Source organism: Trichosurus vulpecula, chromosome 1, assembly GCF_011100635.1.
Source record: "Trichosurus vulpecula isolate mTriVul1 chromosome 1, mTriVul1.pri, whole genome shotgun sequence".
NCBI lineage: Eukaryota > Metazoa > Chordata > Mammalia > Diprotodontia > Phalangeridae > Trichosurus > Trichosurus vulpecula.
In genome coordinates this window covers 127,454,699-127,465,398 of record NC_050573.1, presented here as the reverse complement: position 1 = coordinate 127,465,398, position 10,700 = coordinate 127,454,699, and the positions used below count along the sequence as shown (strand labels likewise).

At 36.2% G+C, this 10,700-nt stretch overlaps 1 non-coding gene across 1 annotated transcript; it reads left to right on the top strand.

Moving 5' to 3' along the window:
• The first annotated feature begins 9,061 nt into the window (after positions 1-9,061).
• LOC118834998 lies at positions 9,062-9,169 on the top strand. Its single transcript, XR_005009366.1, has one exon. It is a non-coding gene; the product is annotated as a U6 spliceosomal RNA (small nuclear RNA).
• The last annotated feature ends 1,531 nt before the right edge of the window (positions 9,170-10,700 follow it).

Here is a 10,700-nt window from a genome sequence, read left to right as displayed (position 1 = left end):
ACAAATAAATTTTCTTCCCCAAATATATGAAAAAAGAAACAAAAAGTCTGTAGGTCATATTTCAGAAAATATACAAGAAAAAACCCTCAGATATGGAAAAATGATAAAATATAGATCAAAAGAATGTACGAGTCTATTAAAAAAATGAAAGTCCCTAAATTTAACTCACCAAGAAATATAAAATATGATAGGTTTATCAAGAAGAGAATTCTACAAACTGCCAGAAACAATATATATATATATACATATATATACACACATATATGTATATATACACACACATACACATATATATGTATGTGTATATGTACATTATATATACACACATATGCATGTGTATATATAAAACTAATGCAAAAAATGTGGTATTTTGCACCAAAGAACTGGAATGAAATGAGAAGCTGCTATTTAATATAAAAATTTATTCAAAAAAAAAGAAAACCAACCTATAACCCCTTCATCTTCTATCCATCAAAACTGAGTATTATTATTGTTTTATGAGAAAAATGATTTTTGATACAATCAATAGTATCCTATACTTCTTAGGAAAGAAGGCAATTCTAGTAAGTGATATTGGAAATCAAGAGGGATGAATAGGGAAGCTATATTATGCTTAATGTATCTCTAGTTAATGAAATAGAATCAACATTAAATACATGTACTGAAAGATCTAGCAAGAAAATAATTTAAGGAAGTTATTGAAATGCAAAAAATACCTAGATCATAACTATTTAATAGTGGAAGACTTTAATATTCTCCAAAAGAAACTAGATAAGCCTAATGAAAATCAGAAAGGCAGTATGGTGTAGTAATGGATATTTAACTGGACTTAGAGTCAAGAAAATCTAGGTTCAATTCCTAAATTTTCAACATATTGACTAAGTCACCCTAGGCAAGTTTCTTAATTTCTAAGTGCCCCTGCAGTTCTCCAAATTGGAAAGAGAGTTTCAGGACAAGAGTTATCTATAGTAATGAAATCAAAGGTTTTTTGTACAAAACCAAAAACAATGAAGGAAACATGAACAAGAAGGGAATCATAAATGTTAATATAATGCTGAAAAAACTGAATTCTACACGAACACACATACAGATAATTTAATGGGCTATTTATAGAGAATATGCATGAGTCATATATAGTATTTTCATATAAAATTTCTACAAATACAAACAATGCAACCAAAATAAGAAGAAAATATATGGCTGGGGTGGTGGGCACTATTCCATTACATTTCTACATAAATTGTGAATTTAAGAACCTATAGGCAAATTACAGAAATATAATAGATTATGAGCTAATGTAATAGGTAAATGGTTGAAGGATATCAATAGGCAGTTTTTCAAAGGGACAGAAAGTCAACAAAAATCATTTGAAAAATTTTCAAAATTCGAAATAAGCAAGAAAATTAACATTTGTGCAATTTTGTGATAATTATTTTCAATGCATCAAATTGGCAAGATAGGCTAGGAATATTTTCACTCTTAAGGAGCTGTAGGAAAATAGGCACTCTAATTCATTGCTGATATTGTAAAATGATCTAGCTTTTTATAAACACATTTTTTTACATTATGCTTGCCATTTGACCCAGAGCTCCTATGATAAGATTTATACCTTACAGTGATGCATAACAATCTCTTTTTCTCCTAAGATAATCTTCCACTCACAGTGCACATGTCTTATATGCAGATGGTTGTTTCCCTGTCATCTCCCTCAATAGAATGTGAATTTTTGACAGCAGGGACCATGTTTTTGCCTTTGTATCCCAGTGTTTACTATACTTCATATTACATAGTAATCCCTTAATAAATGCTTTGAAACTAATTGACTCACTGTGAGAAATGAACATGCACATAATTGTTTGTAATATCAAAAATTTGTAAACAAATTCTATGCCCAACAATTGATAAAAGGTAGATCTGAAAGAATAATTTGTACATTGACTACAATTGTGCAACTAAAGAAACATTAAGCATCAAGGACACTCAAAGTAAACTCAATGGATGACATAGGCACTAAGTTATCTGGGTTAAATAGCACAGCCTACCTTCTCTTTCACACATGGTAAAGTGCAAAAGTAAATGACAATGATGTATTATCAGGTCAAATCAATTATTTGTGTTGTTTTATCTGATTCTCCTCAACAGTTTATATGATTTGGGATTGCTTTGTGTTCTTCATTTCTGTTGTTTTAAAACAAAATTCATCATAAAAACACTAATTTTAACTAACCATATCTTTCACAGTTACCATTGTTAAATCAGAAAGAACCTGCTCTAACATGGGAATATTTCATATAACTCCACTATAATAAAAATGTCATTCTTAAGCTTCTACTTAAATATTTAATTACCATAAAATTTTCACATGACTAATGCATGCTGGCAACAGAAAACTCATCAGTTATTTCAACACAAACTTTCCTGCCATATTACTGACAAACTTTTTCCTAATCTATTGATCTGTCTCTGGAAACATCTTCCCAAAGATCTGTGTTTGACTTTGATTATCCATTAAGGTGTCTGTCTCACTTGCAAACACATACCAAGCAGCAAATCTGTTTAGTTTGCTTCAAACTCTTGACTAAAACCTGTGTGGTGGAGTACCAACAATGATCTGCTAATGTTGAGGTTTATTGGGACAATGATTAAGCCCAGAAAAAGAGAGCACACTGTCATAAAACTTTTATGGTACAGTGGTTAGTATAGCATAAGGGAACTTGCATCAATAGTCCTATTGCACCTTTAACCTTTAGCTAATGTTCATAAAATATTCTATTGAATGCACAATTTTTTTTTCCAAATCTGATTTTATTTTCTACTCTTTTACAGATGGTGATAATGGCTTATTAATTTACTTGTTCAAGGATACGAAGCAAATGACAATTAAACTGAAAATAAATTCATGGGTCTCCAGATTCCTAATCAAATGCTTTAGTCACTAGACTGTGTTGCCTCTATGTAGCCTTAAAAGCAATGATGCTGGGAAATTTTTATACTTTGCATTATATTAAAAATCTGTTCTCTCTGTTCTTTCCTACACAATTAACTCCTTTTTACTTTGTCAGCATCACATTTGTACGAAAATACAAGCAGTACCCAATTTTAAACAGAGATTGTATTTCAAAACTTTTTTTTTTTTTAACTTGGAGATGTTTGGCATTCTGAACACATTTTCCTATAGAAATAAGAGATATGTGTGGTGATTAGGTTTCCATACCATCCAGCATGTCTTTCTTTAAGGTACAACTTAGGTTAATATTAATGTTATTAGTTTGAGTTTGGGGTCTTAAAGAAAGGATAGATAGGTAGAAGAGAGAGGGAATGGGGATAAAGGAATTAGAGAAGATTAATCACTCCCCCTTTCCTGATTCAGGGTCAGTGTTAGTTCATAGATTTACTCCTTCCATCTTGGTCTCCACATCTTCAGATAATCAAATAGAAAACTTCTTCACATTCCTTTTCTCCTCCCTCCCCTTCCCTTCTAAGTGGCCCTTGAAAACTCTCTAAAACTAGAATTTGCACAGATATTGAAAATCTGTATGGGTGGGGAGAGAGTTTTCACATAAAAGGTTTCCTACATCAATGAAATCATGAAGCAGAGGAAAATCACCATTAAACCTATGCAACTTCTAATAAAGCTGTGGGACATAACTTTTCTTGTTGTTTCAACAATCCAGCTAGAAGCTTCTGTGGAGGTGTAAGATCCACCCACAGCCAGCACCCGGAAAGCTACCAACAGCACAGGTTCTTTTGATCTCCTTAACTAAGGAAAGCAAGGTGAAGGGGTTGACTTTAACCCAGCATACAGACAGCATTCACTTAGTTCAGGGGAAAAAGTCAGCACCCTGAACTTCAGAACAAAATAAAAATAAATTACAAATATCAACAGACAGACCCAATACAATTCATAGTTACCAACATCTAGGTTCAGCCCTGGAGCTCAGAACAACGGCTGGCCCAGAGTCATGGCTACCACTGCTGTGGCAAAGAGCTCCAAAGAACAGACAGTCAACCCCTGGTTTTTATATTTTTTTCAGCGTCAGGAGTGAGTCACACATGCGACTCACCCACGTGACGTAGAATCATCACAAAGAGGCGGACTTAAACCCACATGGTCTAAAAGCCTCTGCTCTCCCAGACATGTAAACTAGGCCCTCCCACCTTGGGCACCACCTTAGTTGCCAATCCACACCCACTAAGGTTTTACACCTAATAGGGGTTTGGTCCTGGGGCTTAGCACCTAGTAAGGATTACTCAAAGAAAATAAAGGCCATTTTGCTTACCAACACACTCCACCCCTTGTTCTAGGATACATAATTTAATCAGTCATGTATCCTAGAACATACGTTGACCCATTATACATTGTGATCCAATTACGCAGGAAACTAAAACATATCATTCACAATAAAGCAAAACATATCATTCAGTGACATTCCCAAATATTGGTTTACAATTCAAATGTGACCCACCTCTGGGTCCCAGCCAGATAATCTCTTCAATCAATCATTCCCAAAATACTTGTTAACAATTCAAATGTCCACCCCTGTGATCTCTTTAGCTCATAAAGTACTTCTTGAGCATATACATTGCCATTGCAGGCTTTTTCCCAGTACCCTGAGGCATAGGCATGCTTTAGTTAGTAAAGTCTTAAAGCAAACAAACAAATAGAGTTCTCTTGGGGATGTCTCCTCCCCATACTGCCCCTTGCAGGCTTCCATGTGGCACCCAAAGTCCTCAAAGTTCTCTGCTCTGGCTGGGGAAGGCAGGGAAAAAACACACTCAGCGTCTTGCTGCAAAGTTCCCATCTTGCCCCAGGGCAATACTCAGAACTCAACAGAAACTTCCCTTCTCCCTAGAGGAACATACACATTCACAAACACACGCACATACACACATACACATATACTCCCTATACATAGAACAATAGAAAGAACAATAAATTGGAAGTTTAAAACATTCCATTCAAACCTTACTTCTACGTTGCCCATGTGACACTGGCAATTCACTCAATCTTTACAGGTCTTAGTGTCCTCATCTATAAAATAAAGAATTTATGTTATACTGCCTCTAAGATACCATCCATTTTGCAATCTATGATGTGAAGATCCAAAAAGTTTATAAATCAGAACCTGACTTATAGCTCATTAATATGAGGAATTTTTGGATGAAGATACTGCCCCTAATGATGAATATCAGAAATTTCTCTGTATTTCACTATTTTAGAGAGTTGCATAGCATATGAGAGCACTAGTGCCTTGCCCATGAATATACAGCTTGTGTATACCAGAAAGAAGACTTGAATCCAAATTTTCCTGACTCTGCGGACAGCTCTCTATCCTTTACACCATAGCTGTCCCTTATGATATTAAATACATACATGTGAGATATAGGTGTGTACATATATAAACACAGTACATATTCATATATGTATTTTAACTTGTAATTTCAAATATGGAAGTGAAATATTTTATTGCATATGGTTATTAGCTTAGGTAGACAAAATTAGAATCCAAATGTAGATAGATGGATATGTAGATAGACCTAAAGCACTTAGCACAGTTCCTGGCACATATCAGATGCTATATTAATGATTATTCTCTTCCTTTGTCAATAGATAGATAGACAAATTGACAAAGCATAAATGCTTACTATGTACGAGGCATGATACTAAACATTGCCAATACAAATAAGAGCAAATAAGATGGACCTCACCCTTGAAGAGCTTACATTGTGATGAAGGAAGAAAAACACATTGAAAAAGAATTCAAAAGAGTGAGAGGGAGAGTATTCATTTGCTGCGGATGATGTGGTATTGGCTGGAAAATACAATGCAAACTTGGACCCAGAGAAGACAAAACCAAATCTGGCTTAATAAGCCTAGAGTTGTACCAAAGGTAGATCCCAAATTTTAGGTGGTTAAGAGACTAGGTAATGGTATGAGTGAAGATGAGTAAAAAATCCATGTTGTAGAGATTACTGGGAAGTGTTACAGAGGTCTGGATTCAAGAAAGATAAGGCCAAAACTGGCTTGCTAAAGCCCAGAATGGTTTCTGGGATAATGTCCAATTTCTTGGTACTGATAGATGGGGATTAGGCCCAAGTGGAGTATGTCAATAAGAGAGCATGGGAGTGGTAGGGATTTGTTTATCTGTGGAACCAGTGGACTTTGAATATAAACCATTTTTCACATGTAATAATATTGTTCTAACAATACACAATCACACTGCTCAGTTTAAAATCTTTGCACCCTTAGTTTAATTCTATAGTCTTTATCTTTTCAAGCACCTCATATAATCTAGGTGGCTCTGCGGATAGAGATCTGGGCCTTGATTCAGGAAGACCAGAGTTTAAATCCAGCCTCACTTACTAGCTGTGTGACTAGTAAGTCATTTAACCACTGTCTGCCTCATTTTCCTCATATGTGAAATGGGGATCATAAAAACACCTCCCATTGAGAGTTGCCATGAGGATCCAATGAGATATTATTTGTGAAGCACTCAGCACCATTGCACTTGGTAAAGAGAATTGTTGTTGTTTAGTAGTTCAGTTATGTCTGACTCTGTGACCCCATACCCCATAACATGTTAGGCCTTTCTATCTTCCACTGTCCATTACAATCTCTCCAAGCTCATGTTCATTGCTTCCATGATACTATCTCTCCATTTTATTCTTTGCCATCCCCTTCTGTTTTCTACTTCAATTTTTCTCATTATTAGGGTCATTTTTAGTGACTCCTTTATTCTCATTATGTGGCCAAAATATCTAGGCTTCAGCTTCCATATTTGGCCTTCCACTGAATAGCCTGAATTAATTTCTTTCAACATTGACTGATTTGATCTCTTTGCTATCCAAGGGACTCTCCAAAGTCTTCTTCAGCATGACTATTTGAAAACATCAATTCTGTGGTGTTCAGATTTTCTTTTAGTCCAACTCACACAGCCATACACTGCTATTGGAAAAAAAAACATGGCTTTGAATATAAGGACCTTCGTCAACAAGTGATATCTCTGATTTTAAGTATGCTGTCCAGGTTTGCTTTCCTTCCAAAGAGCAAATGTCTTTTAATTTCACAGCTGCCATTGCTGTCTGTCATAACTTTTTAGCCCAAGAATATAAAATCTGCCACTCTTTCAATTTCTTCTCCCTCTATTTGCTAGGAAATGATAGTGTTAGTTACCAAGATATTAGTTGTGGTTTTTTTAGAGTTAAATTTCATCATCATCATCATCATCATCATCATCATCATCATCATCATCCATAGAATGGTGGCTGGTGCATAGTAGGTGTTTAAGGAATGCTTCTTTCCTTCCTTCCTATAAACGATAGAATCAAGAAAAGAGAAGATTGACAATTTCTGTATTAATATTACCTCTGTAACATAGTAGGGGCTTAAAAATGCTTGTTGATTGATACACTTTTCCTTTCCTGAACTACCCAATGTTCTGCCTCTTCTGTCAAGATGTCATATACTTCTTGAAAGTATTTCCGAAGGAAAAGTTGCAATTATGAGTCACCTAATAACACCTACCACCCAGGGGTGTGAGCATTAAATGAGATCAATAAATCAGTATTTATTAAGTATCTACAGTGCTGGGGATACAAAAAGAAGGAAAACACATTCTTTGCCTTCACAAGCACAAAATCTAATGGGGTGAACAGGTGAATGTGTAGAAAAGTTATATTGAGAATAAATAGGAATTAATTAAGTGAGAGACGGCACTAGAAATCGTAGGGAGAAGATTCCTTGCTCCTCAACCACACATCTATCTTCCTGTAGAAAACAGAATTTTAGTTAGAACTTGAAGGAATGCTGACGGTAAAGATGAAGAAGAAGATGATTCAATAAATGATAAACAGCCAAAGAAAATATCCAAAATCAAGAGATATGTTATCTTGTTCAGGGAACAGCAAGAAAACTTGTCACTGGATTGAACAGTACATGACAGTGATTAAGAGGAAAGAAGATGGAAAATGTACTTGAGGGGCTAGGTTATAAAAGATTTTGAATGCCAAAGAGAGGAATTTATATCTGATACAATAAATCAAATGAGATAATATTTGTAAGGTGCTTAGTGAAGTTCCTGGCACATATTGGGGGCTTACTACATGTTGTTGTAGTTGTGATTTCTCCCCCTTTCCTTACTTTCCTCTTTACATAATAGAGACTAGATAAGTACTTTTAATTGAATAATGCTTGATTCAGCAAGATTGTTCCCCCTCAAAAAAAAAAACCTCACATGACCTTCATCTAAAATCCTCTCTTACTTCAACGTCCATTTTCTCCTATTTTCTAAACACTCAGTATCCTCATATGTTCTTAGTCTTCCAACCTGACTATCCATCAAAGCTATCTTAACTTCCTGATACTCTATTTTCAAAAATTACCAGGCTACCAATTTTTCCACAATTAAAATTCTTCTTCCCTCAGTGAAGTACATAGATCTTAGCTTTTTGTAAAGAAGAAAATAACATGATTGAACTAATTCTGGCTCCCATTCAATGCCTAGTGTCAGATTTTTCCTCACATGCCATCTACTCCAGGTAAGACCAAAAGAGGAAATATATGTGCCTCAACACCTTCAGGATTACTTACCAACTCCCAGTTCAGTTGGCAGATTGGTTGTGAGAGGGTAGCTAACTACTACAGCCCCTCAAGTTTTGAGGATCACCCTGAAGGTTGTTGTGGTTTCTACTACAGTAATTTTTGAGCTTCCATTAGTGAACTTTCCATTGTTTATCAACAACAGTTAATTAACTGATAGAAAATATATTTACTAAGCAGATATAACAAGGACAGTTGATGCACAAAAATCCCCACCAACTTGGGTACACTGCCCACCCTTTTTCAGTGTTAATCCAAAATTCAATGACTATTCATTGAATACTTATTATGTTTTAGGTACTATGGTAAGTACGGAGGACACACACACACACACACACACACACTTGGGGCGAAGACAATCTCTGCTTTCAAGGTGCTCACTCTGTAGTAGGGGAGACAACATGCAAACAACTGTGCACAAACAATTTATACACAGGATAAATTGTAAATAATCAATACAGGGTGCTCGCTTCGGCAGCACATATACTAAAATCGGAACGATACAGAGAAGATTTAGCATGGCCCCTGCGCAAGAATGACATGCAAATTCATGAAGCGTTCCATATTTTTATGGAGCTGAAAACTCCAGGCCCTTCCCTCCCCAAGATCAGGACATCTCTGTCCCACTGCGGTCCCCAAAACACAGTGGTTGGGAAGGGAGGCCATGGGTCAAGCCCAGACCCTCTTCCCAAAAATCATTTCTAATCTTGTAATCAGGTTCACAAATAAAAGTTTCTTACACTTTGAAAAAAATTAAAAAAAAAATAATCAATAGAGGGAATATACTAGAATTAAGGAGGATCAGGAGAGGCTTCCTGTAGAAGGTAAAATATTATTTGGGAATTTAATGAAATCAGCAAATACAAGATATGACATAAAGAGGGAGACCATTTCAGCCATGAAGGAGAGTTAATTAAAATATCCTGAAAAGGAAGGTGGAGTTTCTTGTTCAAGGCATAGTAAAAAGGAAAGAGTCACTGAATCATAGACTACATGGGTTGGGGGAGTAGATTGATGGTTTCAAGTATAAGACTGGAAAGGTAATGGAGGAAGGTAGGTTTTGAATGGCTTTAGATATCACACTGAAGATATTATATTTTATCTTGGAGTTGACAAACACTAGAGCTTTTTGAGTGGGGTGGGGTGAATGTTGTTCATTTTCCGATTTTGAAGAGGCCAATACTATCAACGGGCATGTTGGTAGTCCAGTAGATAGAGCACAGGGCCTGGAGTCAAGAAAAATTGAATTGAAATCCAACCTCAGACACTTACTAGCTTTGTGACCCTGAGAAAGTCATTTAACCCTTTTTGCTTCAGTTTTGTCATCTGCACAAGCTGGAACAGGAAATGACAAACTCCTCCAGTATCTCTGCCAATAAAACCCCCAAAATCCAAATAAAAGTCACAAAAGTCAGAAATAACTGAAGCAACTAAATAACAACAATGTCATCATGGGGTGATGTCTGGACTTGCATGTGAATTGGATTTAAGGGAGGCCAATCAGCACAAAGTTATCAGCCTCATCTTTGATTCCAGCATCATTGAAATCCAGTGGCAAGACAAAATTCAAGATGACTGGTAATGGCCCAGGATGCAGTGGATGAACTTGGCATCTTTGATGTCTGATTAAGCTCTTAGCTCTCCACAGTGCCTGTTTCAGCCACCTTCATGGACATTGGAACACACAGCTTTCATCTACTCATTCTGCCTGGGAGAAGTCTTTCCATATGCTTGCTTTAGATATCCCTTTAACACACCAAAGGTTTGAGTCCTGTTGCTTATCTTCAACCTGGCTTAGCCCATTGACTGGTGAGAGGGGTTTAATAGGATGTAACCACCATAAATGGTTTTAACAAGATGTAACCACTGTGCATATTCTGGCCTCTTGGAGCCACAGGTGAGAGTTGGGTGACAGGTAGAGAGCAGAGGTGACTGAGCATTTGTGAAAATGGGCTCAGCAAGCCCTCACACCAGAGGTGCTCATCCTCCTCACATAACTTAGCTGCACTTTCAAATGATTTTGCCAGCTAAGTAGAAGATAGAGTACAATGGAAAGAAAGTTGTGGCATGGAGACCAACCAAAATTTGGCTATTATGATAC